The sequence below is a fragment of the Acomys russatus genome, chromosome X (genome assembly GCF_903995435.1).
Source record: "Acomys russatus chromosome X, mAcoRus1.1, whole genome shotgun sequence".
In the NCBI taxonomy this organism is placed as follows: domain Eukaryota; kingdom Metazoa; phylum Chordata; class Mammalia; order Rodentia; family Muridae; genus Acomys; species Acomys russatus.
In genome coordinates, this window is record NC_067169.1 from 28,158,625 (window position 1) to 28,181,645 (window position 23,021).

The following is a 23,021-nucleotide window of genomic DNA, read 5'->3' on the forward strand; positions in this document are numbered from 1 at the left end:
GACCATGCACTGCTTATAGGTATCATCTTAAGGAACTAAACACACCATACCAAGCAATTGTTTATTGAGAGCGTCAAGGCTTTAGATAAGATAGATGCATCCTGAAATCACACAATAACCTACTGAATTTCTATGTCTACACATATAATGAGTCAAGTACCAAATAGGTGTTTTAAATGTATTTTGTTTTTTAGAGCTAGCTCAAAGCATCATGGTGAGATAGAAAGTATCATTGAGTGGGGCTAAGTTGTAACATGAAGTACATCTATCTTAACATATGTAAATAATGATGAACCTAACTTTTCTTTTTACCATGTTCTTTCTTTTGCTAATGATCAATTAAATAATGGGATACTAACAATTTTACTGAAAATAAGATTATATGTCATATATGGCAAGTTTATTCAAATTTGTGCATATGGGAGATTGCTCATATCTCAGCATGTTTTCTATTACTATGTACTTGCTACCCTGGAAGTAATGATAGGATATACTGTATTAGTCAAGAAAGGGTGGGGTCTCTGTTCCTGTTTTAATGTTTAATAATTCCAAGCATTCAGGTAGAGTTGAGTGTCTCTTTACAACAGTCATTGACAAAAATGGACAGGAATCTAGGTAAAACAACTTGTATCTTGAAGTATATTTTTTCTTTTTCTTTGGAAAAATAGTATTCATAGAATCTTGCTAGAAAGCAGGTTAAAAAAACGAGTGATCATAGCATAGCAAAGATTGTCCAATCATTAGTATTCAGTAGATATGGAGTGTGTGTCTAACAGTGTGGCTGTGTTTTTTACTTTTTTTTTTTTAGGAACTCAGAAAAACTGAAAGAATACATGTATCCTGATTCTGGACTTGTCATCTTGAATGTAAGCATGGAATTTTAAAAAAACCTGGTGGTTGAAAAGCAAAACTTTGCTACTATTACTAAGACTTTTCAGATTTCATTGACTTCTTACTGACCAATAATATGAATAATAATATGCATAATATTTATAATGCTAGGTACATACTTGAGATTTCAGGTGCTTTTTCTACTGCCTTTCACTGTGAGTTTAACTTTGGGATTTTTTTAGCTACCCTCTGAAATGAGTAGCAATTATCTGCAAGGCTTTGTCTACAAATATCCAGGTAGTCTGCACAGTTCTGAAATAATAAACTGACCTGGAGAGCATGCAGTGGTCCTAGTAGACTGCAGCATCTGCCAAGTCACTATTCCATCTTGTGGTTTTTAGAGACAAGGCAGATCCTCATGGTGAGCCAGAAAGTGTCACGAAAAGGAACACTGCTACTATTCAGAAAAGTTCTCGGGACTCTGAAATCATATTAAGTCATAGGTGGTCTCCATATGCATATTTTGGTGGCAGTGGTGGTGTGTAGTACTTTTCTTGTCATCATGCTTTTGTTGCATGACTTTTGTTTTCACATTCTCTTCAAGAGAATGTGACCCTGAAAAGCGTTGATGGAACCTTGTTAATTTTTAGGTATATGGTAAAGTATATACCATAGCACAAACCATGTGATCTTAGATATCAATGTAAGTGTTGCAGTATCTAGATATATGAGTACTAGGTGCCAAAAGTGGTGTCATCACAATTTTTACATATTTCTCGAATAATTTTAGGTAGTGCATGGTTGATGGGACATTACGCTCGTACTTTTAGATGTGTATATTAGAAATGTTTCCATGTTCTGGCTATTATGAATAAGGCTGCTATGAACATGGTTGAGCAAATTTTCTTGTTGTGTGCTGGAGCATCTTCTGGGTATATTCCAAGGAGTGGAATAGCTGGGTCTTGAGGAAGCCCTATTCCCATTTTTCTGAGATAGCACCAGATAGATTTCTAAAGTGGCTGTACTAGTTTGCATTCCCACCAGCAATGAAGGAGTGTTCCTCTCTCCCCACATCCTCGCCAGCATGTGGTGTCGCTTGAATTTTTGATCTTAGCCATTCTGATGGGTGTAAGATGGAATCTCAGAGTTGTTTTGATTTGCATTTCCCTGATGACTAAGGAGGTTGAGCATTTCTTTAAGTGTTTCTCAGCCATTTGATACTCCTCTGTTGAGAATTCTCTGTTTAGTTCTGAGCCCCATTTCTCAATTGGGTTATTCGGTTTGGTGGTGTTTAATTTCTTGAGTTCTTTATATATTTTGGATATTAGACCTTTGTCAGATGTAGGGTTGGTGAAGATTTTTTCCCAGTCTGTAGGCTGTCGCTTTGTTCTCTTGACAGTGTCTCCTGCCTTACAGAAGCTTCTCAGCCTCATGAGGTCCCATTTATTAATGGTTGACATTAAGGCCTGGGCCGTTGGTGTTCTGTTCAGGAAGTTGTCTCCTGTGCCAATATGTTCCAGGCTCTTTCCCACTTTTTCTTCTAAGTGGCTTAGTGTCTCTGGTTTTATGTTGAGGTCTTTAATCCACTTGGATTTGAGTTTTGTGCAAGGTGACAAATATGGGTCCAGTTTCATTTTTTTACACATAGACCTCCAGTTAGACCAGCACCATTTGTTGAAGATGCTATCCTTTTTCCATTGAATGGATTTGGCTTCTTTGTCAAAAATCAAGTGACCATATGTGTGTGGATTCATATCTGGGTCTTCGATTCGATTCCACTGATCAACCAGCCTGTTGCTGTGCCAGTACCATGCTGTTTTAAGTACTATTGCTTTATAGTACAGTTTGAGATCAGGTATGGAGATTCCTCCGGAGCATCTTTTATTGTACAAGATTGTTTTAGCTATTCTGGGTTTTTTGTTTTTCCATATGAAGTTCAGAATTGAACTTTCAATGTCTTTAAAAAATTGTGTAGTTATTTTGATAGGGATTGCATTGAATCTGTAGATTGCTTTTGGTAGGATGGCCATTTTTACTATGTTAATTCTCCCGATCCATGAGCAAGGAAGATCACGCCATCTTCTCAGGTCATCTTCAATCTCTTTCTTCAGAGTTTTGAAATTTTTTTCATACAAGTCCTTCACTTGCTTAGTTAGGGTAACTCCTGGTACATTTACACTATGGAATACTACTCAGCTATTAAAAACAAGGAATTCCCGAAATTTGTGGATAAATGGATTGAGCTAGAAATGATCATAATGAGTGAGTTAACCCAGAAGCAGAAAGAATCAAATGGTATATACTCACTTATATCTGCATACTAGCCCAAGGGGCATGTCCCACAAAAGCCTTCACTTACCAGGAAACTGGGACAGAGGGGAAGGCATCCTATTGGGACTCTAAATGAGAGACGCATGGGAGAACAGCAAAATAATAGGATCCAGAGGGTCCTAGAAATCTACAAGTAGAGCAATATGATAGGCAGATTTGGGCCCAGGGGTCCCGCTCAAACTAAGGCACCAGCCAAGGACAATACAGGAGGTAAACTTTAAACCCCTTCCCAGATCTAGCCAATGGTCAGAATATTCTCCACAGTTGAGTGGAGAGTGTGATACGACTTTCTCACATACTCTGGTGCCTCACATTTGACCATGTCCCCTGGAGGGGGAGACCTGGTGGCACTCAGAGGAAGGACAGCAAGTAGCCAAGAAGAGACTTGATACCCTATGAGAATATATAGGGGGACGTAATCCCCCTCAGGAACAGTCATAGGGGAGGGGAATAATGGGAAAATGGGGGGGGGGAGGAATGGGAGGATACAAGGGATGGGATAAACATTGAGATGTAACAAGAATAAATTAATAAAAAAAATAAAATAAGAAAATAAAATAAAATTCAAAAAAAAAAAAAAAAAAGAAATGTTTCTGGCATGGTTACATTTCCCCTTGCTCTTTACACATTCATTGTTAAAACTTGAATATGTCCCTATCAACCCTACTAACCTCATATTCTTGTGTGTTTGCCATCAGATAATGTCCTTTTATGCATAGAATGGCACAAACTTACTCACAAGTCCAGGTTATGTTCATAGGCTTCATCACAGTAAGATTCTCTCAAGGAACTAAGAGATCTCTTATGAGGAGATTTCTCAGGCTTTGAATTCTTCAAGTTTCCCCAGGTCAGTAAATGATGCAAAGACCTTGGTAATGACATGTGCCGTGGTATTTTCATGATGTTTATTTGCAACACAGGTCAGAACACCACAGTGAGACAGACAGTGTTGTCATAAGGAACATGACTGGCATTCAGGTCAGTGCTGCTGTGGGCCTTCATTACATAATGCAATGGTCCCCAACCTTCATAATACTGTCACCCTTTAATATAGTTCCTCATGTTGTGGTGACCCCAGACCATAAAATTATTTTGTTGCTACTTCATAACTTATTGCTAGTTATGAATCGTAACATAAATATCTGACATGCAGGATATCTCACTCTGGGAAAGACTCATTTGACTCCCAGAGAGGTGGTGACACACAGGTTGAGAACCACTGACATAATGGGACATTGATATTTATATGCTGAGGTGAGTGAGTATGGTGCCCTCTGTTCTTCTTTATTACTTTGATTTTATTGTTGCTTGTTGGTCAAGAAATATCGGCATGCTTATCAGTTTCCAAGACGATGAATGTCTACTTTTTCTAGAGTAAGAAACATATAATGCATCTGTATGAGAGATTGGCTGTGTTCCTGGTAGTAATCGTTGCTATGGAATTGCTGCTGCATCAGTAAATGCATATTGCATTGCAGGTGTCCACTAGAAAAGGACAGCTTGTTCTTACAAGGTCTTTTCTAGGGTAAAGAGGTGAGATATTTCTCCAGTCACTCATCAAATATCATATTTTCAAGTGAGGATTTAATAAGTGATTTGGAGACACATGTGTATCCCTGTCACTGTAACCTATGTAGATAATACTGACATCTCTTTGATATGACTAGTAAGCCTCAATTTTTCTTTTATTTTTGTTGACTGGTCACATATGTTTAATATTTGTAAGGGTAGGAGATAAGTAGGGATGCTGTGACTTTTCACAAGCTACATCACTGAGACCCTCACCATGGAATTTTGGCTAGGATGATTTATCCTTGGAAGTCTGCAAAGTACCCAGGTTCTGTGGATGTGTCCTACAAATGATGGTGTGAGTTAGGGATTTCCAATTCCATATAGAATGAGAAGTGTACCAAATAGTTGTGCTAGGATATGGTTTTCATGGGCAGTAAATTGCATCGTAGTAAACTGAGATAGATCATGAAGTTGCAAATATCAAAGTAAGTACTGAAGCTGGCCTTTTTACAGAATGAAACAGGAACTTCCTATGCTTGGGTGGGTACTGATGATATCTGTAACACTTTTTGAAAGTGTGCGTTTGTGGCAGGTACTCAGATACAAAATAATGTTGTCTTTAGAAATCCTAATGAAGACAAGTTTATGTTATGTGGTTAAGAAAATTAATGTTGATCATGTAAATATTAAGAGATTTATATTGCCTGGTTCTTTTTCATTTTTTTTTCTTATTTTACTTGAGCTTAATTATCAACTTTGCATATTTTGTAGGTTTACAGTCAATAAAGATGGACTCTTCTAACAATACATGTACATGAAATTCATCCTAGTATTCAAATGTGTCAGGAGCCATAGGACCTTGCCTGACCTGCCCCAGTGGCTGAGAGGCCCTGCTGGCTGAAAGCCACAGCTGTCTGCATACTTGAGATAATTATTCTGCCTGGCTACCACAAAGATCCAGCCTGACCTTGAGAAAGAGAACATTCGGTGTATCTAGACTTCTGTATAATCGCCCCACTCCACACCTGCTGTCCTTGGGCCTGGCCCAGGAGATTTTGTAACTTTCCACTGCATTCCTTCCCACCCCCCGCCCTTTCAGAAACTTACTTTAAATTTGGATACCCCCTTACAATAAACGGCCCCCGATAAGCAACGTTTTTGCTGGGCCCGTGTCTCTGTTCTCGCCCAATTCTTTATTCAGAGGTCGCAACCCTCCTCACCACTCCACGAATAACTGAACCCATGGGTCGGGGACAGTGGCGCCCGACGTGGGGTATGAGGCACGGATCGCCCCTGGATGGATTAAAGGATCCCGCTTGGTTTTTCATAACTCGTCCTGCGTGCCCGGCTGGTCTTGTTATTAAGTGAGTCATCCATCCGCATTTTCTCAAGAATGGGCCATTCTATGTCCAAGGAAGTCCGATTCGTTAAGGACTTAAAGGAAACTCTCAGAGAGAGAGGCATTAGGGTTAAAAAGAAAAACTTGGTGCAGTTCTTTGTTTTTATTGCTGATACGTGTCCATGGTTTATGATTGATGGTCCTACTATTCACTCTAAAAAATGGCAAAATGTGGGCAGGGAACTAAATGCCTTAATTGAAAAAAAAAGGCAATGACGCAGTCAAACACAGTGTATTCTCTTACTGGGGGCTTATTAGAGATGTAATTGAATCGGCTGAAAACGATAGTGGCCAAAAACAACTTCTTTTCGTTGCTGAATTATGCCTGCGTGAGTCCCTCCCGCCCTCTCACCAATCTTCCCGTGCCCCCTCTTGCTCTTCTATCCAACGGTCCTCTTTCGCCCTGATCGATATGCCCCCTAATAGTTCCCAGCCTGACCCATTGCCCCCTTTAGCGCAGACTTTGGACAAGGCCGCTCCTCAACAACAAACCCGCCCTGTCTCTATCCCCTCTTCCTCTTCCCTCTACCCGACTCTGCCTCTCCCTGCTTATGAAGATCCTGCCTCCTCTATGGAACGCGTCTATTCCCGTTTCTGCATGCCTGTTATCCCTCTTAACAGTAAGAATTCCAAGACTGCCTCTCCACCCACTACAAAGTCTTCTGTCCCCCCTGCTGTCCTTTTTGTTAATCCTGGAGATTCCCTTAACCCTGAGGACGCCGCAGCCCTTGAAGAAAAAGCCGCTGGATATCATTCCGAAGAGTGGCCACCTCCTACAGCTTCACCCTCTAAACTGCAGCCTCCTGTCCTCCCCTATAACCAATCTCCCTCCTGCCGATATTCTTCTTGCCTTTGTAACCTAAAAGCCCATCTTCACTTCCAGCTCACAGATGCCACTGAAATCGCTCGACTTCTAAAACAGCTTTTGCTTTTAACTTCTTGTCTTTCACAGACTTCAGTTCCCCGCCTTACTTTCCCTGTCACTCGCTCTCAATCTAATCCTGCTCCTCCCCCATCCTCCGAAGAGGCTGAGGCTATGGGCGAAGATCCTGCACCCGCCACATCTATCACACACTCCCGTGCCTCCTCTGTTCGTTCAAATAACTCTGATTATTTAGACTCTTGCAACTCTTCTGATGCTGAGGAGGAGAAAATAAACAAAGACGTTTCCGGGACCACCTCCTACCGGCGTCTCAACTTTAACAAATTAGAGAAGTTAAATACAGCAATCCACACTTACGAGCCCAACACCCCTTTCACTCTCTCCCTTCTTGATAAACTGGCGGAGGGCGGACACCTCACTCCTAATGAGTGGATCACCACCACCCAATCTGTTTTAACTTGGGGCCAATTTCTCTCTTGGCGAGCTGATTGGGGTGATCGGTGCAGAGATGCCGTCTGCAGAAATTACCAACAAGGGTGGTCTTCTGCTCAAAAGTGGTCTCTAGATAAACTACTGGGCCAAGGCAAATATTCCACCGATGAAAAACAATGAGCCTTCCCCTTGGCCTCTTGGAGCTTTCCAGCGCTGCAGCTTTGGCTGCTTGGAGAAATGTCTCTTCCCCTGGAGCACTTCTTTTCCCTGTTACTAAAATTCTCCAGGGACCCCAGGAACCCTTCAGCGATTTTGTGGCTCGCCTTCTCGAGGCTGCAGAAAGATCCCTTGGTCTGGACCAAGCTGAAAATAACTTCTTATGCAGCTTGCCTTTGAAAATGCTAATGCTGCCTATAAGGCTGCCTTGAGAGGAAAATATAAGGGAAAGGACCTTGATGAGATGGTTCATCTGTGCCGAGATGTTGACCCTATTACTGAAAAATTTACCAAGGCTATTCTTGCGGTGGGCACTGCGGCGGGGTCCCAATCTTCAGCTTCCCAGGTTTGCTTTCGCTGTGGCCAACCTGGACATTTTGCTCGGACTTATCCCACTGTTATGCCTCAGGGCTCTCAAAATTCCTGCTTGAGTCCGACACCCATGGGACCTATTTCTAGGCCCCCTCCTAAAACCGTCTGCCCATGCTGTCATCACGGCCGCCATTGGGCTAACACTTGTCATTCAAGAATGGATGCCATGGGTAACCCTCTCCCCCCGCCTTCGGAAAACTCCTATGGGGGCCAGTCCCGGGCCCCTCGCCCGATTCCGTTCCAGCCTGCTACAGGACAGATCCAGCAGACTCTGGCGCTGCCAGCCAGCCTTCCACCACCCTTAATCCCTCTCCCCGCTGCCAATTCACTTTCTGTCTGGCCCCCCCCCCTTCCCCCAGCCCAGGACTGGACCTCTGTGCCACCACCTCAACAGTACTAATTCCGGAAGATGGAACTCTCTCGTTGCCTGTGGCCTTCCGCGAGCTCCCTCCCTCTGACTCCCTCTTCTTATTTTAGGACTCACATCCTCCACACTCTTAGGACTTTTGACCTACCCTCTTGTTCTTAAGCCTCTCTTTCCTAATCCCTTGTATCTTTTCGCTATGGCCACTCAGGGCCCACTTACAATTTACTCCGGACAAGTTATTGCTTGCGCTTTTTCCCTACCTTCCCTTGGGTCTCCCACCACACAAAACTCCTTACAGTCTCCCTCCCCGCAGTCTCCCTCCTCCTCCCCATCAGTTTTTTGGATACAGCAACTTACTCAAGATCGCCCTCGTCTAATGCTAAAACTGGATGGCAAAATTTTTGACGGCATTTTAGATTCAGGTGCGGACTCCACTGTCCTGTAACAGGCCTCCTGGCCGTCCTCTTGGCCCTGTCAGCCTTCCCTAACTCACCTTCAGGGCATTGGGGTCTCCACAAACACCTTGAAAAGTTCCAAGGTTCTACACTGGTAGGACCCTGATGGTCATTGAGGAGCTGTTCAGCCCTTTATTGTCCCTGCGCTCCCTTTAAATCTCTGGGGCCGAGATATCCTTTCCCAGATGGGAGTTTTTCTTTACAGCCCTTCACCCGCGGTCACTCACCAGCTCCTAGACCAGGGCCTATTGCCCAGTCAGGGCCTGGGAAAAATTGGACAAGGTCGCCCTGACCCCATCATTCCTGTCCTAAAGAATGATTGCCATGGCCTAGGATTCAAAGAAAATTTTTCATAAGGGCCACTCATCCTCCTGCACTCCAGGCTGACAAAATAACTTGGAAAAGTGATTCCCCCGTCTGGATCGATCAGTGGCCCCTCCCCTCCCATAAATTGACTGCCGCATCAAAGCTTGTGCAGGAGCAACTTGAGGCAGGTCATATTGAACCCTCCACCTCACCTTGGAATACCCCTATCTTTGTCATTCAAAAGAAAAATGGCTCTTGGCACCTTCTACAAGATCTAAGAGAAATTAATAAGACTATGGTCCCCATGGGGGCCCTCCAACCAGGTCTGCCTTCACCAGTGGCCATCCCTTGTGGCTACTTTAAGCTTGTTGTTGACCTCAAAGATTGCTTCTTTTGCATTCCCTTACACCCTGAAGATTCTAAATGATTCGCTTTTAGTCTTCCTGTTGTTAATCAAATTGGACCTTCGCCTAGGTTTCAATGGTGTGTCCTTCCCCAGGGCATGGCTAACAGTCCTACCCTCTGCCAAAAATTTGTAGCCCAGGCCATAGACCCCTTATGCCTTAAATACCCTGACCTATACATTATTCACTATATGGACGATATCCTTTTGGCAGGGGCCCATGAAAATCAATTATTGGGGGCTGCTCAAGACCTAGTCCTTAATCTGACTGCCCTGGGGCTTAAAATTGCCCCAGATAAGATACAACAGCAACCACCCTTTTTCTTTTTGGGGTTCGAACTAGGGTCCTCCCTTATCTGTTCACAAAAGGTCCAGATTAGACAAGACTCTCTTCATACTCTCAATGACTTTCAAAAATTGTTGGGAGATATTAATTGGTTACGCCCTTATCTTAAGCTTACTACTGGAGACCTTAAACCTCTTTTTGACATCTTAAGAGGCAATTCAGACCCCTCTTCCCCTAGAACTTTAACACCAGAAGCTATAAAAGCATTGTCCAAGGTAGAGGCTGCCATATCCCGACAGTCCATTAGTTATTATGACCCCTCTCGACCCTTTTTTCTTCTTATATTTCCCTCCCCTTTTTCTCCCACAGGATTTCTCTGGCAAGGCCAACCCCTCTTCGGGCTACATCTTCCAGCCACTCCCTCCAAAGTTCTTCCTACCTACCCTTCCCTTGTGGCCTTGCTCCTACAACAGGGACATGAGGTTGCTACTAAACTCTTTGGAAGAGAGCCCATTACGACCCTCACCTTAGCCACTATTTTGGGCCTTGGTGCGGTGGGGGCAGGCACAGGAATTGCCTCCTTGGTGACCTCCAAACAAGGTTTTGCTGAGCTCCAGACAGTTATTGATAAAGATATTTCTAATATGAGAGATGGGATTCAGGAAATAAAAGACTCCCTTGATTCCCTTGCAGAGGTAGTTCTTCAAAACTGCAGAGGCCTCGATCTCCTTTTCCTCAAGGAGGGGGGGGCTCTGTGCTGCTCTTAAAGAGGAATGTTGCTTCTATGTCAGGAAAACAGGCTTAGCACAAAAGAGCCTTGACAAAGTTTCCAAGGCCCTGGAGGAACGCCAGCGAGCCAGAGAGAAACAGGAGTCCTGGTATCAGAACTGGTTCTCCTCCTCCCCCTGGCTCACCACCCTCTTGCCCAGCCTTCTGGGACCCCTTGTGGGCATTATCCTCCTCCTCTCCTTTGGTCCTTGGGCCCTTAACCGCCTTTCCAGTTTTGTTAAAGCACAGGTGGATGCGGTTACCAACCCTGTTCAGGTCCATTATCATCGCTTGGACATCGAAGACCCCCCAGCTGACTTTACACCTAGGACTTCCTCCAACCCTGGGCCAATCTCGTTTGGCCGCCCCCTCAATTTCAGGGCCCTGGACAAAAAGCAGTGGCTAGGAGGCCGCTGGCTGGCAGGGCTCCGCAAAGACACCTCTTAGTGGCTCCTCCCTAAAATCTCCCCTCATTCTACTGTACAGTCGGGTTTTCTAATACAGGCTGGTGTCCACACAGACAGAGACCATTCCCTTATTATTCATGCCTTCTTGCCATTAAGGCCAGGTAGCCTCCTTAGGCTTGGGTGACAGCCTTTAAGCCCTAATTCTCATCACGTTCGGGGTGCAAGGCAAAGCACTGCACAGGAGGTACATTGCCTCCTGGGGAGCATGTCTGATTGCATGTGGGTTGACACCCAATATCCCACCTCCAGACAAAAGGTGTCGGTCGGATCCAGAGCCAGGCTGGGGCCGAGCACCCAGATAAGCTCTGAGCATATCAGTGGCCATATAGGGGACGATCACAGGGTTGACAGCCCTGCGTATATCAGTGCCCTCTGGAGATCAGACCTCTACTCTCACCCGTTTTGTCAAACATGGGCAAAATACAGAGAGCTGCAAAGTACCATGCCCTGACTTGGCGCTGGTTTCCGCCTTCCGCCATCCCGACAGCAAGCGCTCTGTGGGTTGAGACCTTGATTGGCAAGAGACTAGACTATGTTAATTGGCAATTGCCCACCCGCCACTGTATTAGTTAGAGTAGGGGGAGATGTCAGGAGCCATACGACCTTGCCTGACCTGCCCCAGTGGCTGAGAGGCCCTGCTGGCTGAAAGCCACAGCTGTCTGCATACTTGAGATAATTATTCTACCTGGCTACCACAAAGATCCAGCCTGACCTTGAGAAAGAGAACATTCGGTGTATCTAGACTTCTGTATAATCGCCCCACTCCACACCCGCTGTCCTTGGGCCTGGCCCAGAAGATTTTGTAACTTTCCACTGCATTCCTTCCCACCCCCCCCCCGCCCTTTCAGAAACTTACTTTAAATTTGGATACCCCCTTACAATAAACGGCCCCCGATAAGCAACGTTTTTCCTGGGCCCGTGCCTCTGTTCTCGCCCAATTCTTTATTCACAGGTCACGACCCTCCTCGCCACTCCACGAATAACTGAACCCGCGGGTCAGGGACAGAAATGGAACTAAAATGTTCTTTAACAATGATAGTAGTCAAGGTAACAGGTAGGTAGACACCTCTGCTCCTCCTGCTTCCTTTTCTCCTCCTCTCCTCACCTTGTTTTCTTTTTCTTCTCATCTTCCCCTCCTCTTCTACCCCTTGTCTCCCCTCTCCCCTTCTCCTCCTCCTTCTTTTCCTATTCCTCCTCCTCCTCTTCTTCATACTCCTCCTTTTTTTATGAGATAGGCCCTTACTAACTACCAGAATTGTATTGAACTCCATCTGTAGCCCAGGTAGGACTTAAATTGTGTTGTTCCTGCCTCTTCTTATAGAGTAGCTGGGATGATATGCCTCTATCACACAGCCTCACTCATATTGTCTGAGAGATTCTCTTAAAGAGAATATACTGATTGCTGAAAGATCATTAACATTCATCCTGACTAGGCAATTGATCATGTGAATATACTGCTGTATATATCACATGATATTCAATATTCAGGTATATGAGAAGGGTTTATCTGATCTGGTTTTTCCAGGATGTAACATTTCAGCAAATGCTGTTAAGTTCCTTGCCTCATGTGTGTCTAGGAAAGTCTTAGAGACTTTAATACATTCAGACATACTTCCTGAATTCTTGTTTTGTTTGTTTGTTTTTGTTTGTTTGTTTTTTGGAGGCAGGGTTTCCCTGTATAGCCCTGGCTGTCCTGGACTTGCTTTGTAGATCAGGCTGCCCTCGAACTCACAGCCATCTGCCTGCCTCTATACTTCCTAAATTCTTAAGAGCATCAGATGTTTTGGCATGCATTATACTTGGAGTCCTAGATAATTTTATTGTATCTACCATGGTAATATTGATGATAGAGTTTTAAGATATGTCCCCTCAGGAGAATAAGAATTTGGCCACGTCTTTGGCTATTTGCAACTATTCAGGTATGACAAATGTATCGAAAAGAGATTCAATGAATGGGACATCTCTAAGAGTTTTTCTTTGATGTATTTCTAATGACAAATCAAAACCTCACAATGCTTCAACGATATCTACAAGAGTGTAGTTTCTCACACATGTGTAAGTCATATTACGACTGGGAATCATTGCTCAGGGCACCGTTGTTACAGGTAAGTGATCAGGATGTCCCTTAACCCAGCTTATCTTTATAACGTGTTTCCTGCAGGTGTTTGGATAAGAAGTCATAGAGTCTAACAAATCACGCTGAACCTGTAGTATTGAGGGATTGATTGTATCAAGTTTATTGTCATTTTCATTGGCTTGTCAGCCTATGTTAAGGATCATTTCTTTGTATTCTTCAAATCAAGAAAGGATGGGCACTTCTGAAATTGCTCATCTTCCATATACAAATCTTTGAAGAGACTCTGCCTAACCTTATAGTTTTTTGTTTTTGTTTTATTGGTGTTATTGTTTTGAAGCAGCCTGTAAAATGTTGTCTATCACATAGGTTTAAAATGATGTTTTCCTCATCAGAAACATTCATATTTTCAGATGATTTTAATAAGTGCTTGGAGACTTGCAATGTTCCTCAAATGGTTTGTTTCACGTTACAGGTTGCAGTCCATCAATGAGGGGAGAAAGGCAGGAGCCCAAGGCAAGAACTTGCAGACAAGAATTGAAATAGAGACCATGGAGAAACACTGAATACTGGTTTTCTTTCCCTGCTCTTACTTAGCCAACTTTCTTATACAATCCAGTACCAACTGCCCAAGGGTGGTGATACCCACATTGGGCTGGGAGCTCCTACATCAGTCATCATTCAAGATGATGTCCCACAGGCCAATATGATGAAGACAGTTCCTCAAGAGGCTCCCTCTTCCCAATTTGTCTCTAGTTTGTGTTAAGCTGACAAAAACTACCAGCGGCTTAGTTTTTGTCAACATTCTGGTATTGGCTCATTCACAAGACAGGACAGTTAACCTTCCTATGGCGGGGTGATTGTTGATGATGATCTTAATATGTTTCTTATATCAGTGACTTTATGACAGGTACTAGAGTGCAAAACAGTGTTGTGCATAATAATACAAGTTACAAATTTTACAAGATAGAAGCAAACTGTGATTATTGAAGAGCTTATTATTTCCTAGTTCATTGGAATTGTTCACAACTTGGTGCCATTCTCTGGCCATTGCCATTTGCAAGAATCTAGGTCTGGTAGATGCACTCTAGAATTAACACTATGACCTTAGCAATTTTTATATAGATTGGTAGAATGAAGCATGTATCTAATGAAGTTTTCTTGATGTCTTTCTCAGAGACAGATCACAGCATCACAGTACCCCAAAAAGGTCTGCAAGAATACTACTTCTCATATCTGTGGAAGTGACACTGTGATCCTGAATCAGTGTGCAAGCTACCTCCTCCTCATCTATATGGCTAAGTAATGGTGGCATTTCTAACCCCCTTTTTCTAACTTGCATCACAAGTAAGAACTCAGACCAGAAATCATGGAGTCTTTAAGCAAATTTAGGGAAGATGATTTCATATTAGTTACATAGCTAGAAAATTAAATCTATTAATATTGAGGGGTTGAATGTACCATGGTTTTGCTGGCATTGCTGTTATTCTGTCAGGCCAATAGTAAGAATAGTTTCTTTTGAGATTCCAAGTTAGAGAAATGATGAGCATTCCTGAGCTGTGGTCTTATTAGATGTTATCTATGTATTCAGCTATAATTGAAATACTCCTAAATGTAAATCATGGGTGAATGAATTGGATGGTGCCCATGGAGAATAAGCATTCTTCTGATACATGTTTATGTGTCACTTCTTCCTCAGTTTCCCATTTAGATTTAACCTGCAGATTGCTCACAGAGAGTTGCTAATGCTTAGGTAAGTACCAAATACATACCATTTGATATTAAATGGTGATGCTTAGGCAAGTATCAAATATATAACATTTGATATTAAATCCAAGCCAGGGAAGAGGGGTGCCTAGCGCAGTCCTGTTTCCATGCATGTTTCTAGCAATAGATTGAATAGTCTACAGATTTGAAATGATACACTACTCAGTCATTAAAATATTGTTTTCTTTTTATCTTTTTGTGTTTGTGTGTGATAATAGGGATTAAATACAGGGTCACTAGATTATTAAGCTATATCTTGTAACCTTTTTGAGGTTTTTTTATAGTCTTTCACTAAGTTATCCAAGCCATCTTGGAAGCTACTGTGTAGCTCAGGCATGCCTTGAACTTGGCAATCCTCCTGCCTCAGCCTCCAGAGTAGCTGCAGTTTCAAGCCTGCTTCTCCAAACCGAGCATGTCTTGAGGTAAATATTGATGTTGGCCTGTTTGCATAGCAGTTCATTTCATTTTTCTATGCTTGGATAAAGCGTATGATGTCTTGATGCTTTTATTTTTTTTTAAATTTTTTATTATCAATTTATTCTTTTTTTTTGCATTTTTTAATTAATTTATTCTTGTTACATCTCAATGTTTATCCCATCCCTTGTATCCTCCCCTTCCTCCCCCCCCCCATTTTCCCATTATTCCCCTCCCCTATGACTGTTCCTGAGGGGGATTACGTCCCCCTATATATTCTCATAGGGTATCAAGTCTCTTCTTGGCTACTTGCTGTCCTTCCTCTGAGTGCCACCAGGTCTACCCCTCCAGGGGACATGGTCAAATGTGAGGCACCAGAGAACGTGAGAAAGTCGTATCACACTCTCCACTCAACTGTGGAGAATATTCTGACCATTGGCTAGATCTGGGAAGGGGTTTAAAGTTTACCTCCTGTATTGTCCTTGGCTGGTGCCTTAGTTTGAGCGGAACCCCTGGGCCCAAATCTGCCTATCATATTGTTCTACTTGTAGATTTCTAGGACCCTCTGGATCTTTTTATTTTGCTGTTCTCCCATGCGTCTCTCATTTAGAGTCCCAATAGGATGCCTTCCCCTCTGTCCCAGTTTCCTGGTAAGTGAAGGCTTTTGTGGGACATGCCCCTTGGGCTAGTATGCAGATATAAGTGAGTATATACCATTTGATTCTTTCTGCTTCTGGGTTAACTCACTCATTATGATCATTTCTAGCTCAATCCATTTATCCACAAATTTCAGGCATTCCTTGTTTTTAATAGCTGAGTAGTATTCCATAGTGTATATGTACCACAGTTTCTTTATCCACTCTTCTACTGAGGGACACTTAGGCTGTTTCCATGTTCTGGCTATTATGAATAAGGCTGCTATGAACATGGTTGAGCAAATTTTCTTGTTGTGTGCTGGAGCATCTTCTGGGTATATTCCAAGGAGTGGAATAGCTGGGTCTTGAGGAAGTCCTATTCCCATTTTTCTGAGATAGCACCAGATAGATTTCCAAAGTGGCTGTACTAGTTTGCATTCCCACCAGCAATGAAGGAGTGTTCCTCTCTCCCCACATCCTCGCCAGCATGTGGTGTCGCTTGAATTTTTGATCTTAGCCATTCTGATGGGTGTAAGATGGAATCTCAGAGTTGTTTTGATTTGCATTTCCCTGATGACTAAGGAGGTTGAGCATTTCTTTAAGTGTTTCTCAGCCATTTGATACTCCTCTGTTGAGAATTCTCTGTTTAGTTCCAAGCCCCATTTCTCAATTGGGTTATTTGGTTTGGTGGTGTTTAATTTCTTGAGTTCTTTATATATTTTGGATATTAGACCTTTGTCAGATGTAGGGTTGGTGAAGATTTTTTCCCAGTCTGTAGGCTGTCGCTTTGTTCTCTTGACAGTGTCTCCTGCCTTACAGAAGCTTCTCAGCCTCATGAGGTCCCATTTATTAATGGTTGACATTAAGGCCTGGGCCGTTGGTGTTCTGTTCAGGAAGTTGTCTCCTGTGCCAATATGTTCCAGGCTCTTTCCCACTTTTTCTTCTAAGTGGCTTAGTGTCTCTGGTTTTATGTTGAGGTCTTTAATCCACTTGGATTTGAGTTTTGTGCAAGGTGACAAATATGGGTCCAGTTTCATTTTTTTACACATAGACCTCCAGTTAGACCAGCACCATTTGTTGAAGATGCTATCCTTTTTCCATTGAATGGATTTGGCTTCTTTGTCAAAAATCAAGTGACCATAAGTGTGTGCATTCATATCTGGGTCTTCGATTCGATTCCACTGATCAACCAGCCTGTTGCTGTGCCAGTACCATGCTGTTTTAATTACTATTGCTTTATAGTACAGTTTGAGATCAGGTTGACTCTGCTACCAAGAATATACAGGTCCATTACCACCGCCTCTCCTCAGAAGATCCTAAAAATAATGCCTCCGAAACAGAGACTTCAAGGGTCCAACAGCCTTCACAGCAGCCCTATGGACAACCCCTACATTTCCAGGCATTACGCGATGCCAAATGGAGGGCTCGACTCTGCCCCTGGCGTTTCTGGTAACCTCATCAAGCCCCTTCCCATCATCCTCAGTTCTTACCGCACAGCCTTTTTGCCTTAGAGGTCAGATCATTCCCCCAGGCCTGGCAGGCTGCCTGTAAGTCCTACATAACTAACTTGCAGTGAGTCTCTCTCTCTTCTCTCTGCGTGGCCTTTGCACTCGACTGGCCCTAGTTGCCATTGCACGTCGTAAGGCACCCTATATCTGCGTGCACCCAGTGGCCATTGCACCCCGCAGGGAAGCTTGCCCATTGCACGCGGGATGGCACTGAGTGGCACCTCTAAGATGGTCCTTGATCGGTTGGCTCTGAGACATGCTCCAGCCTTGATCGGACCATTTCCTTTTCCTAAGCTCACTGCCCATATAACACCCTATGGAGAGCTGCGAAGTACTGCGCCCACATGTGGCACCAGTTTTCGCCTTCCGCCACCCCGACGGCGAGCGCTCTCGGGAATGTGTGAGACCTTCCTTGGCATGTGGTGTGCTGGGCCTTTATTAAATAGGGAAGGGGGAGATGTCGGGAGCCGAGAGACCCTGGCTGAGCTGAGAGACCCTGGTTGCGTTGAACTCCAGCTGACCCTTTCCAGCCAGCCTATACAGAAAGAACTTATCAAACATTTTGCCTGGCAACGGACAAACCACAAACGTCGTGCTTGGCCCCAGGAGAGGGAACTTGGCCCTGAGAAAAGGAACACCCAGCGTACTGTGGCTTTGTAGCCTTTCACAGGAGTCACGGTACATGAACATCTGACGTGCTGTGCTCTCTGGGAGAGGACCGCGGGGCCACCTGTCTCCTCCCCCCGCCCCATACATTGTCCCAGGGGTTCCTACCCCAGAAGATTCTGTACTCTCCCACTGCTCTCCCTCCTTCCCCCGCCCTTCCTGCTTTCAGTAAATGACTCTTGATAAGACCAACCTTTCAAGAGTCGTGTCTCTCTCCCACCCGTTCTTATTTACAGGCCCCGACCCCCTTCGAGAACCCGAATAACTAAACCCGCGGGACGGGGACACTTGATGATCTTTTGGCTACAGATGTGAAATTATTGATGTTCAATGTGCTCAGAAAAGCCTTCATATTTTCAGATGTATATTCAACAAATAATTTGCAGGCTGTCCTACATCCCCATGAAAAAGTCACCAGTGCAGATAGTACATCTCTCAAATCAACTACTTTTATTGTGTTATCGCTGACTGGCAACTTGTGTTTAATTTTCATAGGTTTCAAAAAGCAATGAACCTGATCATTTTCACAGTATAAGTAACCAATTTACTATTGGAATTTCACCATATTTACTCTTAAGGTAATTTTAGAATGTTTATCCATACAAGTCTACAAATATAAAGGAGCTATAGACAAATACAGAATTGATATAGTGACTTGGATACTTGCAATTATCAAAGTAGTATGGGAAAGGTAGCAAAGAGTTTTACAACGGTACGTTTTTCAAAGTTGGGTAGCACTATCATGGGGATACAGAAAAAAAATCATCAAGGAGAACATTGCTAATATCATGGTCTGCTTGGTTGGGTGATGGGGTGTGTATGCATCTTCTATTTAAATAAAGTGATTGCTGATTTCCTTGACCTATTTCTTAATCATGCATTGGTGGCAATATTGTATAGCATTTTCCTCCACATTGAAACATTCCCTATAGAAGGGAGGCAGGGGATCAAGAGACTCAAGAGTTTAACAAATATCACATGTCTGAGAAAAGTACAACTTGCAAGGTTCTTTAAAGGCACCCCACCCAGCTTTCTAGAAAGCAGTAACAAACTATCGGGGAAGGATATTCTGACCAGCCTTGCTATAGAGAGATCTCTGGACCTGCCAAGCTACCTATAAAGCATGCAGAGAGAGCTCCATTCATAAGCAGTCATCTGTGTTCAAGTGGACTTTGCCATGATGTAGCTGGCTTTGTGCTATCCCTTCTGCAACAACTCATAGACTTATTAATAACCTTAATATAAAATCATTGACCCACCATATAGATGTGATGCAGTCATCAGTTTGGTCTGTCACAATTTCCCTTTCTGGTATGAGTAGAGGTATATATATAGTTTGTCTCCCCAGGAAAGGTTTGTCAAACAATAGGTAGGTATTTAGTCCCAAAATGATGCTGTTCTTAACAATCTTAGAACAAATGTACTGGTTCTATAGAGTAGAGTAAATTCATGTTAAGCTTGTGTGCATAGTGAGAGTTTGTCTTCTGTCATTATTTTGGTCTTGATGTAAGACTTGCATATTTTGCAGGCACTCAGTCAAGGAAGTATATGAATTTTCCTGCCAATATGCACCCTTCAGATTCATCCTGGTATCCAAGTGGAGCTGAGTATCCCTTAGCAGTACTAGTCATCAAGGTAATGAGCAGAACTCCTGGGGTAGCGTATTTTATCCTGAAACCCGTTTGTGCATGTTTTCTTTTCTCCTCTCATGTGGCTATGGGGAAAAGAGTAGGGATTAAACCTAGGACCTTTTGCATTCTGGATAAGTGCTCTACCATTGGGTAATAACCTTAGCTCTCATATTCACCCATTTTTATTTTGAGAAAGGATCTCCCCACATCATTTTATTTTGAGAAAGGGCCTTACTAGTTCATTTAAATTTAAGAAAGAGTCTTACTATGTTGACACACTGTTCTTGATCTTCCTCTATAGCCCATGTAGCTCTTGAAGTTATCTGTCTACCTCAGTCTACATATTAGCTGGGATTACATGTCTTCACCATCAGGCTGCTTCAACTTAACTTCCAGAGTCTCATAAGAAGAATATAGTGACCACTGAGAGATTGGTGAATGGACACTGTCTCTAATCAGGTTGGTCATGAAGTATTCATACCACAGGGCACATCACCTTATCTTCAATGCCCAGGTGGATGGAGAGGATGTGAATATAACTTGTTATTAGCAGGTTTTGTTTTTGTCTGTAAGAATCCAGTTACTAGCTGAGCAGTGGTGGCACATGGCTTTAATCCCAGGACTTGGGAGGCAGTGGCAGGTGGATCTCTGAGTTTGAGGAGAGCCTGGTCTACACAGTGAGTTCCAGGACATCCAAGGCTACATATGTGTGTGTGTGTGTGTGTGTGTGTGTGTGTGTATGGGCTAGTTGGCAGATATGTTAGGGGACACATGTGGGCCTTAAAATCCTTAATATTCATATATATATATATATATATATACACACACATATATATATATGAATTCTTAGGGTAATCTGTGGTGCCACATTTTGTTTTCCACATAGTCCTGCCTCCCTAACATTACATGTAAGAATAAAATTTTACTTTACATTTGCTGACAGATTATGGAAATGTACAGCTCATCATGGTGAAGCCAACAACAAAGGAAATGCTGATGTGGTCCTGAATTACTGCTCAGATGTCTAATCCTTGTTTATAAAGGTGTGTGATCATGAGACTCCTAAGTGTTTTTTTCTTTCTTTTTTATTATATTCTTTTTTACATATACATTTATATTATTACACATAAATAAAATAAACTTAAGTGTTCTTTTTAGTAGACTTGCTTTTACTAGGTGCTCAGTTCAGAAACCATGGAGTTCTTTTTTAAATTTTATTTAATTAATTTATTCAGATTACATCTCAATTGTTATCCCATCCCTTGTGTCCTCCTGTTCCTCCCTCCCTCCTTCTTTCACCCTATTCCCCTGTCCTACGTCTGTAACCCAGAGGGACCTCCTCCCTAACTATATGATTATAGGCTATCAAGTCTCATCTTGGTAGCCTGTTTATCTATTCTCTGAATGCCACCAGGGCTCCCCATCAAGGGGAAATGGTCAAATATGGGGCACCAGAGTTTGTGCCAGAGTCAGTCCCCACTCTCCACTCAACTGTGGAAGATGTCCTGTCCATTGGCTAGATCTGAGTAGGGGCTCGATGTTTACTACGTGTATTGTCATTGGTTGGTGCAGTAGTTTGAGCAGAACCCCTGGGCTCAGATCCACCCGTCCTGATGTTCTTATAGGTTTCTAAGACCCTCTGGATCCTTCTATTTGCCCATTCTCCCATACGTCTCTCACCTAGAGTCCCAATAGGATGTTCTCACATCTATTCCAATCTCCTGGTAAGTGAAAACTTTCATGGGACTTGCCTCTTGGGCTAGTGTCCAACTATAAGTGAGTATATATCATGTGAGTCTTTCTGCTTCTGGGTTAGCTCACTCAGTATGATTGTATCTAGTTCCATCCATTTGTCCACAAATTTCGGAAACTCCTTGTTTTTCATAGCTGAGTAGTATTCCATAGTGAAATGTATCACAGTTTCTTTATCCATTCTTCAACTGAGGGACATTTAGGTTGTTTCCAGGTTCTGGCTATTATGAATAAGGCCACTATGAACATGGTTGAGCATATGTCCTTGTTATGTGGTGGAGCAAAACAGGAGTGCCCCTTAACAGTGTTCTCTCAGTAACAGAATGAACTGGAATCATGGCAGTGGGATCTGTATCCAGACACACATTTCTTGAATGACTTTTGTTTTCACAATGCCTTCAAGAAATCCTTGTGACCTTGAACATGGTATTGAGGGAGCTTTGCTAATTCTTAGGTAAATGATAAAGTAGACACATCACAATTTATACTATATGATATTGGATAGCCATTCCATGGAGGAGGTGTACCTTCAGTGTTGTCTTTACATATTTTTGAGTTTTCTAACAAGATTTCAGATAGTATATAGCTTTGAGAAGAAATTAAAATCATCCATTAAGACCTGATTTTCTGTTATACATGTTTACAGTATGTGTACATGATGAAAAATTAATGTGTACCTAATAACTAGAGCCTCATACTGAGTCCCTGTTAAAGGGTAATGCTTACTTCACTGTAATGATAGAAGTGAAAAGAGTTTTATAATTACCAGCATCTATAGTGGTATGTATGTATGTGTATATATATACAAATTTATTTGTCCTTCAAAAATTTCTACACTCAGAGGAAGGACAGCAAGTAGCCAAGAAGAGACTTGATACCCTATGAGAATATATAGGGGGACGTAATCCCCCTCAGGAACAGTCATAGGGGAGGGGAATAATGGGAAAATGGGGGGGGGGAGGAATGGGAGGATACAAGGGATGGGATAAACATTGAGATGTAACAAGAATAAATTAAAAAAAAAAAAAAGAAATCTGAAAAAAAAAATGTAATAACATTATGGTATGGTACTGTTTGAAAGATCCTGCTGGGATATATAAGCTGTGGGAGAAACAATAAAGTTGTTGGAAATTGAAAAAAAAAAAAAAAATTTCTACACCAACTCCTGGGATCTCCTCCAAGATATATTTCTCTCAGCTTCATGTCTGTTTTCTATCTAACCCACTGAGCCTAATTAATGCTGCCCATATGTAAGTGGGTGGGAAGTCATCCACTATGGGCAGCCTATCAATAGCCCTCCTACAAAGAAAGGTGATTCTCCCTCCCCCAGCAACTATCAACTGTCAATAATGCCTCAGTTAGGGATGGGGCCTTGGGAGCCCCTCCCTCACCATTCTGGATTTTTTCTGCTGTTACTATTGCAGTACATGAAATCATTTTTTAAACTTTATTTCTTAATAATCATCTGAAAAGGAAAAATCTGAGTGGCATCATTAAAATAGCTCTGGGCCTTGGGGAGATGGCTTGGCCATAAGGGCACTAGTTG